The 15106-nt window shown below is 45.1% G+C and overlaps 2 long non-coding RNA genes across 2 annotated transcripts in view; one reads left to right on the forward strand and one right to left on the reverse strand.

Moving 5' to 3' along the window:
- The window catches only part of LOC308486741, a 433510-nt gene that overhangs the window by 367061 nt on the left and 51343 nt on the right, over positions 1-15106 (forward strand). The window lies entirely within an intron of this gene.
- Positions 1085-13413, reverse strand: LOC308486748. Its single transcript, XR_013991263.1, has 5 exons — positions 13305-13413; positions 11669-11775; positions 3621-3707; positions 3237-3308; positions 1085-1278 (listed from the first exon to the last, which is right to left on the reverse strand). It is a non-coding gene; the product is annotated as an uncharacterized lncRNA (long non-coding RNA).

Raw genomic sequence — 15106 nt, forward strand, 5'->3', positions numbered from 1 at the left:
TTGACAGGGCCAGAAAGGAATTATTTGCTCTCAACCTAATTTGCACTTGGTTGGGGTTTTTGTTGTTGTTGTTTTGCCTTTCCCACAGTGAAATTATGGCTTTCCTTTGTTAAGCAAGGGACGCAGGTGGCACTTTGGGTTACACCACAGAGCCTAGGACTTGCCGATCAGAAGGTCAGCAGTTCGAATCCCCGCGATGGGGTGAGCTCCCATTGCTCAGTCCCTGCTCCTGCCAACCTAGCAGTTTGAAATCACGTCAAAGTGCAAATAGATAAATAGTTACCGCTCCGGCGGGAATGTAAATGGCGTTTCCGTGTGCTGCTCTGGTTCACCAGAAGCGGCTTAGTCATGCTGGCCACATGACTTGGAAGCTGTATGCCGGCTCCCTCGGCCAATAAAGCGAGGTGAGCGCCGCAACCCCACAGTCAGTCACAACGGGACCTAATAGTCAGGGGTCCCTTTACCTTTACCTTTGTTAGGCAGAAACACACTGTATGAGGGCGGAAACGGCATTGGGCAGGATCAACAAAGTATGGGAGGGCCCATAAGGGGCCTGAGGGGAGCATTGACCATAGCAAAACCGAAGCGTGGGTTCCTGGTTGGAATCTGCACCCTGGTCCCCCAGTGAGATTTTGCTTGCTTGGCTTGCACCATGTCAAGGTTCAATACTGGCCGACTCCTGTAGTACAGGTCTGGAGCCATGCAAACCCAGTGGATCCATTCCATCAACATGGGGCTTGTGGAATGATGAACTGATCCTGGGACCCAATGCCATGTCAATCCTTGCCCCGCCTGCTGCTGTCAATAAAGATTTCATCTGATTTTATCCCATCACCGTTGTACAGTCTGGTTATTTTGCTGCTCTCGTGGGTCACATAATGCACCTGCCTGGGCAAAGAAAAACAGTCAGTAGGGGAAAAGAGAAATAGGGTCCCCCCTTTCTGAACTCCTGGTAAAGGTAAAGGTAAAAACACATTTAGGCGACGTAATCCTATACACACCAGGGTGCAGACCTCATTGAACTAAGTGGGGTTTATTTCAGAATGGACATGCATAGGACTAAATCATTAAAAACAGTGAATGAAGATCTCAGAGATTAAAACATAATCCTTATTGAAAACAGCAGATGTTTAGCAGGCCAAAGGTACTGGAATAAAAATGTCTTTATCAATAGGCTGGAGATAGTCAGAGAGAAGACTGTTTGTGCTTCGTGAGCCAAAGTGCTTCACAATATTGGTGTAGGCCCTATTTCTTGCCATCATTCACTAAGTCTTCACCCTAAGCAGGATACAGAGAAGGGGTAAGATAGTGATCATTGAGGTATCTAGCAATTTATGGTACCGTATTTTTCGCTCTATAGGACACACTTCCCCCCCCTCAAAAATTAAGGGGAAATGTGTGTGCGTCCTATGGAGCGAATGCAGGCTCCTTAGCTTCAGCGATTGCAACGTGAAGCTTCCGAAGTGCAGAGGGAGAGCTCTGCCCTCTGGAGGCTTCACGTGCCCTTGCCATCACCCATCCTGCGCAGTAGTCTGGGGTGCAGAGAGGGGCGGAGACGGTTGGGGATAACAAAACTTTTATGTTGGGGGAGATACAAAAAAAGACCACTCTTGGATTCTGCTAGCGATTGAGCCAGACATGAACTTTTGACGCTCTTCACTGTAAATAATTTGCACCAAAATAAAATAAAGCCAGGTAAAAGACAGCTTGGAGTCCTGTCTGTTTACTCTCGAGCATCCGCAACAGCCATCTGACAGTATATAAATTTGTATTAGTTTTACATAAAACATAACATTTTCACATATTAAAAAAGAAAAGCGTTCTTTCGAACCTTGAGACCTCCTTCCTCCCCTTCCTCCATGGGTTCCAATTCTTAATTTTATTCCTGCATCTTTTACTGTAATCTATATAATCATAGTATCCAAAATCCAAGTTACATTACAAAGGTCATTGTATTCCTGCCAATGATTTCAGCTGTTTACGGTGATCTCTCAAATACGTTAGAAGGTTATTCCAGTCTTTTAAAAATACTTGGTCTTCCTGATTTCTGATCTTTCCCGTCAGTCTTGCCATTTCTGCGTATTCCATCAGCTTGGTCTGCCACTCTTCTCTGGTTGGTACTTTACATCTCCGGGCAAGAAGCATCCTTGCTTGCTGTCGTTGCATACATAAACAGCAGGGATGCAGGTGGCACTGTGGTCTAAACCACTGAGCCACTTGGGCTTGCCAATCGGAAGGTCGGCAGTTCGAATCCCCACTACAGGGTGAGCTCCCTTCGCTCCGTCCCAGCTCCTGCCAACCTAGCAGTTCGAAAGCATGCTTTCTCTGTGCGCCAGTAGCGGTTTAGTCCTGCTGGCCACATGACCCAGGAAACTGTCTATGGACAAACGCTGGTTCCCTTGGCCTGAAAGCGAGATGAGTATCACAACCCCATAGTCACCTTTGACTAGACTTAACCATCCAGGGGTCCTTTACCTTTACCTTACATAAACAGCATTTTCTTTTCTTTTGGTAGTTTCGTGTCTATAATGCTTAACAAAAAAGCCTCTGCTTTTTTAACGAAAGTTATTTTTGTTAAGTTGTGGGTGAACATATCAGATGACACAGCGATTCTTCAAACGGCTTTTGTTTATTCACAGGCCAGAACAGAACTGAACTGAAGGGTTCAGCCAGCCTGCTTATATAGAGCTCTACTACAATGCAACAGTAATAACTTTCTGTAACTATCCGATCACTGAACATCACTTTCAGTTCCTTATTTGCATATGTCGACCTGAGTGAAAACTATCTACAGTATCCCCCTGCTGGCCCAAGGTGAGAACTTCAGTACATAACAATTTTAAACATTTTTTTCATTATATGTCATTTCCCAGAAAGCTTTTACCATCCCACATGACCACGACATACGATAATGCTCCACCCATTGTTAACATTAGGCTCCTCGAAGCTTGCCCAGGAGCAATGTGGTCCTCAAGGTGAAAAAGCTTCCTGAGTCCTTACCTAGTTCAGTACCACCTCCTCTTATAATCATCCCAATAAGCTAAAATTACCCTGCCAAACTAATGAATCTTCAGGTGTATTTGGACAGCCTGAAGGAGACCATAACCATTTCTAGAGCAATTTATAACTTGAATAAATCACAACCTCCCATTGATGCAGCTTGCCTTGCTAATGGAATTCTACAGTATTTCTGATTTAGTAACCTTTGAGATTATAAATATTATGTCAATGCTTACCTTAACTTGGCCCACACCGTATATAAATAATCCCTGTGGTCTGTGCCCTTGAAAATGTTCACATTGTCATTCCTAAGAAACATTAGAGGCAAGTGTGTGAAGGTTTTAGATTTAATGCGCCTAAATAATGTTCTTATGGTTTTGGACAGCAAGTTATCACAAAGGAGTGAAAACCTTTCCATCACAAGTATGGATCTGCGACTGCCAGCGAAATAGTATTTCTGCCATTAAATGTTCCAGGTATTCTCATCTATAAAAGCGTTTCAGATCTGCTACAGCGCTAAGATGAAAGATGCTTTCTTAATTTTAGAAGGGGGAAATTTAAGCTGCAATCCTGTACCCACTTACTTGTGAGCAAGCCCCACTGAAATCAATGTAACTTACTTTTGAACAGACTTGCGCTGTTAACCATAGTTCTTTCTTTCGTTCTTACATTTATATTCTGCCCTCTTCCTCCCAGTGGAGCCCAGGCTGGCAGACACATGAATGATAAAAGAAGGAAAACATCTAAAAACACGTCCAATACAAGTGCAGACTGGGAAAGAGCTGTACTTAAAAGGCTTGTTGGAAGTGGAAGGCTTTCAGTAGGTACTGGAAAGACAACAGAGAGGGTGCCTGTCTTATATATAATAGGAGTTGGGGTGAAATTCCAAAGGGTAGGTGTCAAAATGGCTCCCATATGAACAAGCTGTTTGTAGAGAGAGATTATATTCAGCTGCCATTTTTAGAATATATATACATATATGGGACGCAGGTGGTGCTGGGGGTTAAACCACAGAGCCTAGGACTTGCAGATCAGAAGGTCGGCGGTTCGAATCCCCGCGATGAGGTGAGCTCCCGTTGCTCGGTCTCTGCTCCTGCCAACCTAGCAGTTCGAAAGCACGTCAAAGTGCAAGTAGATAAATAGGTACCGCTCCAGCGGGAAGGTAAACGGCGTTTCCGTGCGCTGCTCTGGTTCGCCAGAAGCGGCTTAGTCATGCTGGCCACATGACCCGGAAGCTGTACACCGGCTCCCTCGGCCAATAAAGCAAGATGAGCGCCGCAACCCCAGAGTCGGCCACGACTGGACCTAATGGTCAGGGGTCCCTTTACCCTTTTTTTTTTTCCCCCTAATAATTTTTATTAAAGTTTTAAACAACAAAAGAAAAAGAACAACACAAAATACAATACAAAACTCAACCATAAAAAACAAAAAGCATAACAATTAAAAACAAACTCTCTTTTCCATTTCCAATTTTAAATTACTTATTTTCTGGACTTCCTCATACCTCCCTCTTTTGTATTCCAATCCATATTATTTGTCCAGCAGTTTCTTTTCCACTTTTTTAATCCCAATCTTTAATTTAATAAAATGTTAAAATATATAACTTCAACTTTTTTAAACCTAATCCTTGATCTTAATATCATATAACATTAAAATTTTCCCTTTTAATATCAAATTTCCATTTCTTTAAACATCTTTGATCTTGATCTTTAATCTTAATCTATCATTAACTTTAACCTGTGCAGCTGGAAACCACTTACTTTCAGTCCACCATCCCTTTAACATTCCTTAATTTTGCAATGTTTCTGAAGATAGTCTTTGAATTTCTTCCAGTCTTCCTCCATCGACTCTTCTCCCTGGTCACGGATTCTACCGGTCATTTCCGCCAATTCCATATAGTCCATAGGGGGTCCCTTTACCCTTTACCTTTTTATATACATATATATAAACTATGCTATATTTGTGTCCTTGTGACATCTCCCCCGATCCCTTGAATCCCACCCAGCAGGAAGGTTTTAAGTCTTCTTTGTGATCATATATCCTGGTTGTGGAGTGGACTGTAACTGGGTCCCAGTTTCCAATTTCCCTTCAGACCTCCCCACCCAAAGCAGGAATGTTGGAGGGTGATTGGCCTTGTTCTCTATGGAGACCATCAATGAAAGCTTGAATAGGGTTAACCTTTACAGCAGCTGTAGGGAATCTTCAGCCCTCCAGATGTTGTTGAGCTACAACTCCCATTATTCCTGGTCATGGGCCATGCCTCCTGGGGCTGACAGCAGTTCTAAACTCCTGGTTCACAGGAATCTCTATTTTCTATCCATTGCAACTTAATTATACACACAAACAAGTGGAGTTTGATCTTTATTTATTGCCAGTTATTGGGGCCCTCAGGTCCCCTTCCAACATTATAAATCTCCTCTTCAACAGCACATTTTTTTCTAGAAAAAAATTTCTATTTTTTCTAGAAAAAGAGGTGCTGGAGCTCACAACAAACTTCTCCCTTGTTCTCTTAGAATGGCAATGGCAATGGTGCCCACCTGAGAGGTGCTGGAGCTGAGCTCCTGTAAGCTCTGGTTGAAAAAATAAAAGCCCTGCATTTATGTAGGAAAGAAGGCACGAGGCATGCATATTGATTAATGTGGGTGGAATTCAACAAAGTCCTACTCAGAGTAGACACATTTATGCTCCACCCTCATTGTTCAGCCCGGACACTGAGGTCCAGCTCCGAGAGCCTTCTGGTGGTTCCCTCACTGCGAGAAGTGAGGTTACAGGGAACCAGGCAGAGGGCCTTCTCAGTGGTGGCACTCGCCCTGTGGAACGCCCTCCCATCAGATGTCAAAGAAATAAACAACTATCTGAGTTTTAGAAGACACCTGAAGGCAACCCTTATTTAGGGAAGTTTTTAATGTTTGATGTTTTATCGTGTTTTTAATATTCTGTTGGGAGCCGCACAAAGTGGCTGGGGAAACCCAGCCAGATGCCTGGGGTATAAATATATTATTATTATTATTATTATTATTATTATTATTATTCTATATATGAAAACTGCCTTTTTATTGTTGTAAAAAATCCTACTTATAAAGAAGAAAAAACCCCAGGAGCTCGCAATAAATGGGGAAGCGATACAGTTCATTGGTAGAGCATTTGTCTTGCATTCAACTTCAATCCATGAGATGGAGGGCTAGGACCGTATCCTGTCTGAAATCGTACAGAGACGCTTCACTTAGTGCAGACACCACTGAGCTAGCTAGATCAATTGGCCACTCAGCTAGAAGGATCAATAGTCCGACTCAGGACAAGACAGCGTCCTATGTTTCTGAACATTAAAAAAGAGATGGAAACCACTTTAAAATAGAACAGCAAATAAAAACAGCTGCAGACGCAAAGAAATTGTGGAAGCATCAGATCGAACCACAAATAAAACATGCTGTACAAAAGTTTTTAACAGAGGAAAACAAAGTAGCTGCACAGTAACAGCTCAGACAAGTAATAATAGCCTGGCACCGAAAGCTTAATAAGAAAAGTATGAAGCAGAGTTCTCTTGGGAAGGCATTCCACAAAGGTATTCCCCATTTTACATACTGTGAGTGTGTTTGGGTTTGTGTGGGGCGGTTTGGGCAGGTTGGTGAATTTCCTTAGTACTATAGTATATGGTTACTGTTATGTACTGAAGTTCTCACCCTGGGCCAGCAGGGGGATACTGTAGATAGTTATGCAAATAAGGGATTGAAAGTGACATTCAGTGATTGGATAGTTTTAGAAAATTGTTACAGTTACGGTGTACTGGAGCTCTATACAAGCAGGCTGGCTGAACCCTTCAGTTCAGTTCAGTTCTGTTCTGGCCTGTGAATAAACCAGAGCTGTTTGAAGAATCGCTGTGTCGTCTGATATGTTCACCCACAACTTAACAGTTACCAGATTTTTTCAGTGAATCAGGGGACACTTTTTTTTTTAAGCTGAGTAGCAACATGGAGTCAATAGTGGGGATGGTGAGGCAAAAGACCCTGGGCCCAAGCACACATGCATATTGTATAAAGGTGCACCCTGTGAAACATAAATGTGCAGAGTTTTTTAAAAACTGGACATCGGCTGGCCGTGCACAACTCCAGAGCCTCCCCTGATCAGTCAAAACAAAGGGGGAAGGGGGCAGGAGATCTTTACTGCTGGACGTCCCCGGTTCCCCTTCAGCAGTGGCAGCAGCAGCGGCAGTCAGCAGCCCGGATCCAGCCTGGTAGCGCAGTTGACTCTGGCTGGCTTCAGGAGCTGCTCGCTGCTGTGGCGCCCGCCATTTTGCCTCACCGGAAGTCCCCATATGATGTGTTGTGACTTCCCATGAGGAAAAATGGCGATTGCTAGGGCAGTGAGCTGCTCCTGAAGCCAGCCAGAGCCAACTGTGCTATCAGGCTGGCTCTAGACTGCTAAGGCAGCCGCTGCCACATTTCCTGGGGACAGATTTGCAAATCTGGAGACATTCTGGGAACGGAATTTGTCCGTGGACAGATTTGCAAATCCGGGGACATCTGGTAATCCTACTATAGTAGTCATTTCCTTCTCCTTCTCTGAACGCTTGGCCTAGGAGAAGGTTGAATGCAGTGATAGCATTTTAACGTTTTGGGGTTTGAAGTGTAGGAAAATAGCAGAATATATTAAGAAACATGTAGAGAGGCTGAAAGCAGATAAGAAAGAACCTTAAAATGCAAATGTATGCAATTTGAGTTTGAAACATCTTTGTTGGGTGAGTGGAAAGCCACTAGTTCTGGTGAATTGGAATGTAAATGTCGAGTAACAAATGTAACTTTCCACATGGAAAAAAGAATAAAATATTATTATAAAAAAGAGAGTCGAGTATATGAGAAGTGTCAAAATATCCCATTATTAAACTGGATTTTTGAGCAAAAAACAAATAAAACACTGTGTTTTTGTCTGGGGCAGTCGGGTGGACGAATGCATTGCAATGAGCAAAACAACAACAATCAAATCCCCTATTCTCTCAAGCAATCTTTCCCCCTTTAGATATCACTTTTGTCTCTTGTTTTCATGTATTATGAAAGTAGACGTCTGCCATATATTGAATTTGAAAGCAAGATACCTCTGTTTTTGTGATCATTTCAAAGCACCCCCACATCCCTATGCCTTACTGTGACTCAGATGGAAAACATCAGCTGAAGGAACACAAAAGCCAATGGTATTCTTTAACAAATCAGGCAGGTACAGGAACGAGGACGGCGGGACAAATTTTGGGGACGCTTCTGTAATGTTGGGCAGATGGCGCCAGGAAGCCCTAACTGCTGAATATGGCACCACCGAGTTCCAAACCTGTGTCGATGCAACCTGCTCAGTCCAATAGCATGAATGAGAATCTGAACACTGGCGGATGGCTCCTAAATCACAGGCAGGGCAAGAAAAATCTGTCCTGGAAGGAGGCTACGTGTTTTATGAGACTATTAAACAATTTCTCTCTTGCTTTGGTTATTGCAATTATAGCACCCTTGTTCAATGTCACAGCTGCTGCGCATTATTCATTTGAGAATGATAAAAAAGACTGTTAAAAAAGAACCCCTGTAATTAGCATGTTGATCAGCGTGTTCGTTACTAGCAAGTAGTGACAACAAGAGACTTTGCTCTCCTATAAAGTGCCATTACTTAAGGAATAGGGATGAATTAATCAAGATGATTGTAAGGGATACTAAAACGCACACACACACCAAAAACCACACATTAAGGATTATTTCTCTTTTTTAACATATTAGCATATATTTCTTAATGAAACAGCATTCAGCCAGAAAGACTGTCCACCGAGCATTTATAATTTGGATAACATATTGTTACAAGTATTGGAGCCTCAGCTTCAGGATCTGTCCTTCCAGTGAGCACTCAGGGATAATTTCCATCCATTCTTAAGGAAATTAGCCCTGAGTTCTCACTGGAAGGACAGATCCTGAAGCTGACGCTCCAATACTTTGGCCACCTCATGAGAAGAGAAGACTCCCTGGAAAAGACCCTGATGTTGGGAAAGATGGAGGGCACAAGGAGAAGGGGACGACAGAGGACGAGATGGTTGGACAGTGTTCTCAAAGCTATGAACATGAGTCTGACCAAACTGCGGGAGGCAGTGGAAGACAGGAGTGCCTGGCGTGCTCTGGTCCATGGGGTCACGAAGAGTCGGATACGACTAAACGACTAAACAACAACATTGTTACAAGCCACCCCAATCTCTAATCTCTTTCAGGCAACAATTACTCAAGTCTGTGCTTCCTTTAGGCAAAATGAGACTGTGGCGTCTTTCAGATATATGGTTTATTTGCACACATATACAACCTGAGCTACTCTCACATCCCGAGAGAGTCTTGCTTCTACCATAGGAGCAGTCTTGGGTTTCAACAGGCCTCCATCATTTCTCTGCCTCCTGCTTTCTTCTTGTCACATAACCCCTGCTCTCTAAGTTTCTGGCCCACATTGCTCTTTCCCCCTCTTCTCTAAGCTCTTAGCTTTATCTCTTGAGCGAAAGGGGCCTCGCCTCTTTGCTGTCTATGGTGAGTTCCTTTGACCCATTGCAGTCCTAATGTTCCATCCCTCGGGTGGTTATCTCAACACAGGAAACTTTTCCTGTGTTGGATAATGCGGCAGCTAGACTGGTGACTGGGAGTGGCCACCGAGACCATATAACACCTGTCCTGAAAGACCTACACTGGCTCCCAGTACGTTTCCAAGCACAATGCAAAGTGTTGGTGGTGACCTTTAAAGCCCTAAACGGCCTCGGCCCAGTATACTTGAAGGAGCTTCTCCACCCCCATCGTTCAATTTGGACACTGAGGTCCAGCTCTGAGAGCCTTCTGGTGGTTCCCTCACTGTGAAAAGTGAGGTTACTGGGAACGAGGCAGAGGGCCTTCTCGGTAGTGGTGCCCGCCCTGTGGAACACCCTCCCAATAGATGTCAAAGAAATAAATGACTATCTGACTTTTAGAAGACATAGAAGGCAGCCCTGTTTATGGAGGTTTTTAATGTTTGATGTTTTATTGTGTTTTTAATATTCTGTTGGGAGCCGCCCAGAGTGGCTAGGGAAACCCAGCCAGATGAGCAGGGTAATAATAATAATAATAATAATAATAATAATAATTGTAAGGGCTGCCTCAGGTCTCAGCTCACAAAAGACCAACGCCAAGTTCTTCTTATATACAAAAGCGTTTATTGGAGTTCATCGTTTGCTTCACATCCGAGGCGCGCAGCCCCACGTCTGTTACGCTTAGACCGTTGAAGTCCCCTCTGAGTCAGTCCCTCCCCTGCACCAGTTTAAGAGGCTTGCGCTGCTCCACCTCTTCCTCTCTTTCCTTTTCCGCAGGGTCTTCCTGCCCGCTGGGGTTTCGCCCCTCCTGGATTCCCCTGACACGGAATCCCCAGACTGCTCTTCCCCCCTCCTGCGGGCTTTGGGACCTGGCTCCTCCTCCGGGCTCCCTGTACTTCCGCGCGCCTCCACATTTGAACTTGGCGCGCGCGCCCAACCTCTAACCTTCCTTTTGACAGTTACACTACTCCCTTCACTACTCCCCTCCCCTTCCGGGAGGGTGGCTTGCTCCGACCTCCCTCCCTTCTCTGCTGCCGGAGCTGCTTCCCCTGATACACTGGAACCTCCACCCCCTTCGCTGCACTCTGGCGGGGAGGCTGGTCCTGACGCCCAGCTGCCACTTTGGGATCCCCTGCTGGCCCCCTGCTCCTGACACGTCCCCCCTGGGGCTCCCCTGGCCTTGACCACCGGCGCCCCCTTCTGGGAATCCTCTGATTCGCTGGAAAGACTCATGGAATCTCTTGAGTCATTGTCATCCTCTTCCTCGCTGTCCTGGGATTCATCCCCATCGCTCTCCATCTCCTGCCTACCCTGTGCCTCTGTCCCTGAACCCCTGACAATAATAATAATAATAACTTTTAACCCTTGTTGATTCTCTTGTTCATTTCTGTTTCCAGGGTTCTGAAATGTGTGGAGAACCTACATGACTGGAGTAGGCTGACCACTTCAGAAGGTCTCACTCCAACTTGTGGAGGGTGCAGAAAATGGTGAGGGGGCAGGAAGCACATCCTGGAAACCCCCTTGAGCCTGTTGGAACACACCTGGGGGACACACGCAGCCCCCAGAATGAGACAAACCTCTCTGGGCATCTTCCTGATGCAGCGCAGCCTGGGACGTCTATAAATCTTCAGTCCCGGCATGTACCGGCGACACATATCAGAAGACTATGTGCACACTCACTCAGCAGAGTATAGCAGAAATGAAGTGGAGCGTTGGTGTGTGCATTCTAAGTATTTATTAAGCAATATATACATGCCGAGGGACGCGGGTGGCGCTGTGGGTTAAACCACAGAGCCTAGGACTTGCCAATCAGAAGGTCGGTGGTTCAAATCTCCGCGATGGAGTGAGCTCCCGTTGTTCGGTCCCAGCTCCTGCCAACCTAGCAGTTCGAAAGCACATCAAAGTGCAAGTAGATAAATAGGTACCACTCCGGCGGGAAGGTAAACGGTGTTTCCGTGCGCTGCTCTGGTTTGCCAGAAGTGGCTTAGTCATGCTGGCCACATGACCCGGAAGCTGTACGCCGGCTCCCTCGGCCAATAAAGTGAGATGAGCGCCGCAACCCCAGAGTTGGCCACGACTGGACCTAATGGTCAGGAGTCCCTTTACCTTTATATACAGGACAAAGCAATCATGGCATCCTCTCACTTCTTTTCCAAAAGTACAGTACAGCGGAAGAGAGATAAGACTGACTTCTGTTCTCATACTTTCCAAGCCTAGAAAGTAAACACTGACATGTGATATAACAATCACACATCCAGCAACAGAGGAGTGAAATGCTAACAGAGCTCCTGTGATTAGTAGGATTCTGAACTCCTAGGACACACGAACACCTGATACAGTTATTCTGCAGAGAAATGAAGTTAGAAGAGCAGGTGATTTGCTAGGTACTTAAGAGCGTTCTCCCTGCTTGCATGTCCTGTCTCTCAGAATTTGAGGTAAATCCCTTTATTTTGAGGCGGCTTCTTTTTGCACTTCCAATTTGTTTGACTAGCAAGTGACATTTTCTTACGGAAGCCTCTCTTTTGATCACTGAATATACACCAAATGCATTTGCTGTCATGTTGACATTATGTGGCAAGCCTTCAAATATTTCAAGTGGGTTTGTTCCCCCCAAGCTTGTGCAGATTATCAATGCTCCTTGCTCATTAACACAGAGAATAATAGCATCAGCCATTGGTACAGTATGTTGCCCTCTGGCCAGAACACAGACAGTCTGTGTGTGATGTCTGCATTCGCCAGGGTTTTAATCTTCCCCTGTGGAGCTGAGGTTCTGTTCCTATCCAATTTACATTTGCTACTTAGATTGGTATTCTGAATCTTCTGAATATATCCTATTTTGCCGGGAGACAGAAGCTGTAGGCATCCCTGAGTTCTTTAACAGCTGGATAAATTTTCCTCATAAAACTTTGCCATCAGTCCCATCTAGGAAGCTACATTATACCCACAAAAGACTGGACCACCTAGCTCAGTATTGTACACACTGACCATAGCTGTCAACTTACAGATTTGAAAATAAGGGACCAGCAGCCTCGAAAATAAGGGATCAGCAGCTAAAATAAGGATTTTAGTCAACCAGCTCCTTTCGTTTTCCCCATAACAGTCAACTGAAGGAGTCTCCAAAACAAATCCAAAAGCGCCCCCTCCCACGAGGTCGCCGCCCGCCATTGTACTCAACCAGCTCCTTTCCTTTTCCCCCACCATGTGCCCCCACTCCAGACAGACCTTTTCCCCGGCAAGGGTGAGTGGGCTGTCGATGACATATCCATCCGATTCCGATCCGAGCACTCAGCACAGGTATGTTCAACTTCTGAACCCCTCCGAGCCAAAGGCAGAAAGCCCGGCCAGCAGCCAAACAAAGCCTCAAGCCTCAAAGAAAACCACCGTCACCTCTCCGCTGGGAAGCGCTGAGCAAAGGCGAGTCCCCAGGCAACACAGCCGATTTGATCGGCACAAGGCATGCAAGCTCCACCCCCCAGTCATTCTTAGACTCCTTATTGGGTGAGCAACGCAGCCAAGCAACACAGATGGAGCCTCCCTCCTCCCTGGCCAGCAGGGAGGGAGGGAGGGAGAGGAGCTGCTTCCTTTGAAACCGGGAAATTTAAGGGATATCATCAATAAGGGACAGCAGCGGGACATAGCGCTGTGATAAGGGAGTTTCCCGCCAAATAAGGGACGGTTGAAAGCTATGACTCTGACTGCCAGCAGCTCTCCAAGATTTCAGACAGAGTCTTCTGAGACTTACCTGGAGGTGCCAGGAGCAGTGGCAGAGCGTGGGTTGCCAGTGCCTGCGGCCACATGGAGGAGGGGTAGAAGGGAGGGAAACAGGCAGAATACACAAGCACATTCAACTGCCTAACGGCATCCGCATCACCCAGGAGATTGCAACCACAGAGATAAGAAAAGAAGAGTTGTTCTGTTCCATTGTCTGGAGAGGTCACTTCCTGCTTCGCATGGAGAAGCCATTTTCAATGAAGCCCAGCAAGAGAAGTATGCAGCTGTATTGAGGCAGTAACTGGTGCTGTAATTTTGCAACCCCCTAACAATTTTGTACCCAGGGCAACTGCCCCGTGCCCCCTTCCCCATGCTACGCCACTGGCCAGGAATTGAACATAGGACCTTCTGCATGAAAACCATGTACTCTATCACTAAGCTATGGTCTCCATTTGAATAGGGATAGATGGAACAGTCAATTTTGGTTCTCCCGGTTTCTCATTTTTCCAAATTTGTCCTCTTCTGATGTGGAACATTGGTATCTCTCCAGCAGGCTTCTTCTAATTTGTAGCCCCAGTCGTTAAAACATAAAGTGGGCTAAGGAGATAAAGGAGAAAATGCACACACACTTTAATAAGGTGTTTTCACTTGAAACAAATTTGGGGAATCTTCCTTGGGCAAAAGATCTGAGGGATGCCGAGGGAAGCCAAAGGACAGAAAGCTGGAGAAGCTTAAATGGTGCATTTCCCACCAAGAGAAGCAAGGCAGGAGATGAAACAAACCTACCAGTGTAAGAAGGAACAAATCAATGCAACTTCCACCATGTAAAGTGAGTTCATTTCAAGCTGCAGCCTTCTTCAGGGATACCTGTATTGATTTATAAATAAATGTAATACACATTTTACTGCTGCTGCTAATAAGTGCTGCTATTAATTATTGTATTAATTCTCAGCTTTAATATTGCATATTGGATTTCTGTTTCTTTGATTAGCTGCTTGGAGAATTTATTTGAACCGAAGAGCAGGTTAGATGCATGGTCATCGTCGTCATCATCATCATCATCATCACCACGGGCATTTGCAAAGAGCAGTCCAAGAACTCAACTCTCCCTTCCTGCATTTGCATTTCTATCTTCCAAGGAACCCAGATCAACATTTTATTCTCCCCACTTCAATACACACTAGGCTAAGAGAGTAAATTTCACGAAGTTTCACACCTGAGTGAGGAACTGAGCCTGGCTTTTCCACAACCATATGCAACACTCTAACCAATGCATCACCCTGACAGCATTTCACAGTTCTTAGTTTTCTATGAGCCCATCCAACAGGAATATACATCTCTCCCTGATTCTTCCTTCCTTCCAGTGTACGAGTTAGAAAGAGCTCCTCATCCATACTCCATATCAGACCAGTGTACCATGGAGCACAGAGCTGCAAGGCATCTCTTTCAATCAGCATAGCATTTACTTCAGTACAGCTACCTTTGCAGCAAAGACACGGTGTAGGCCAGGGCTGAAGAAATCTATAGCCCTTCAGATTTTTTTGACTACAATTCCCATCATCTTTCCTCATTGGCTGTAGTAGCCGGGGCTGGTGAGAGTTGGGAGTCCTACAAACTATGGAGGGTCACAATTGTCCATTCCTAATGATCCCAGGTTAACCCATTGTTATTTTATTGTATATTCCTTATTCAAAAAATAAAAAGTACAAAACTACAAGTGCCCAAAGTAAGATAAGACACAAACAAAAAGAAGAAACAAGAAATAGTACCCATGCAGAAAACAAAACAGAAAAAAGATACTGTGTACATTACAAAAAAAAAGGGGGGGGGAAT

Source organism: Podarcis pityusensis (genome assembly GCF_964106645.2).
Source record: "Podarcis pityusensis genome assembly, chromosome: 10".
Taxonomy (NCBI): domain Eukaryota; kingdom Metazoa; phylum Chordata; class Lepidosauria; order Squamata; family Lacertidae; genus Podarcis; species Podarcis pityusensis.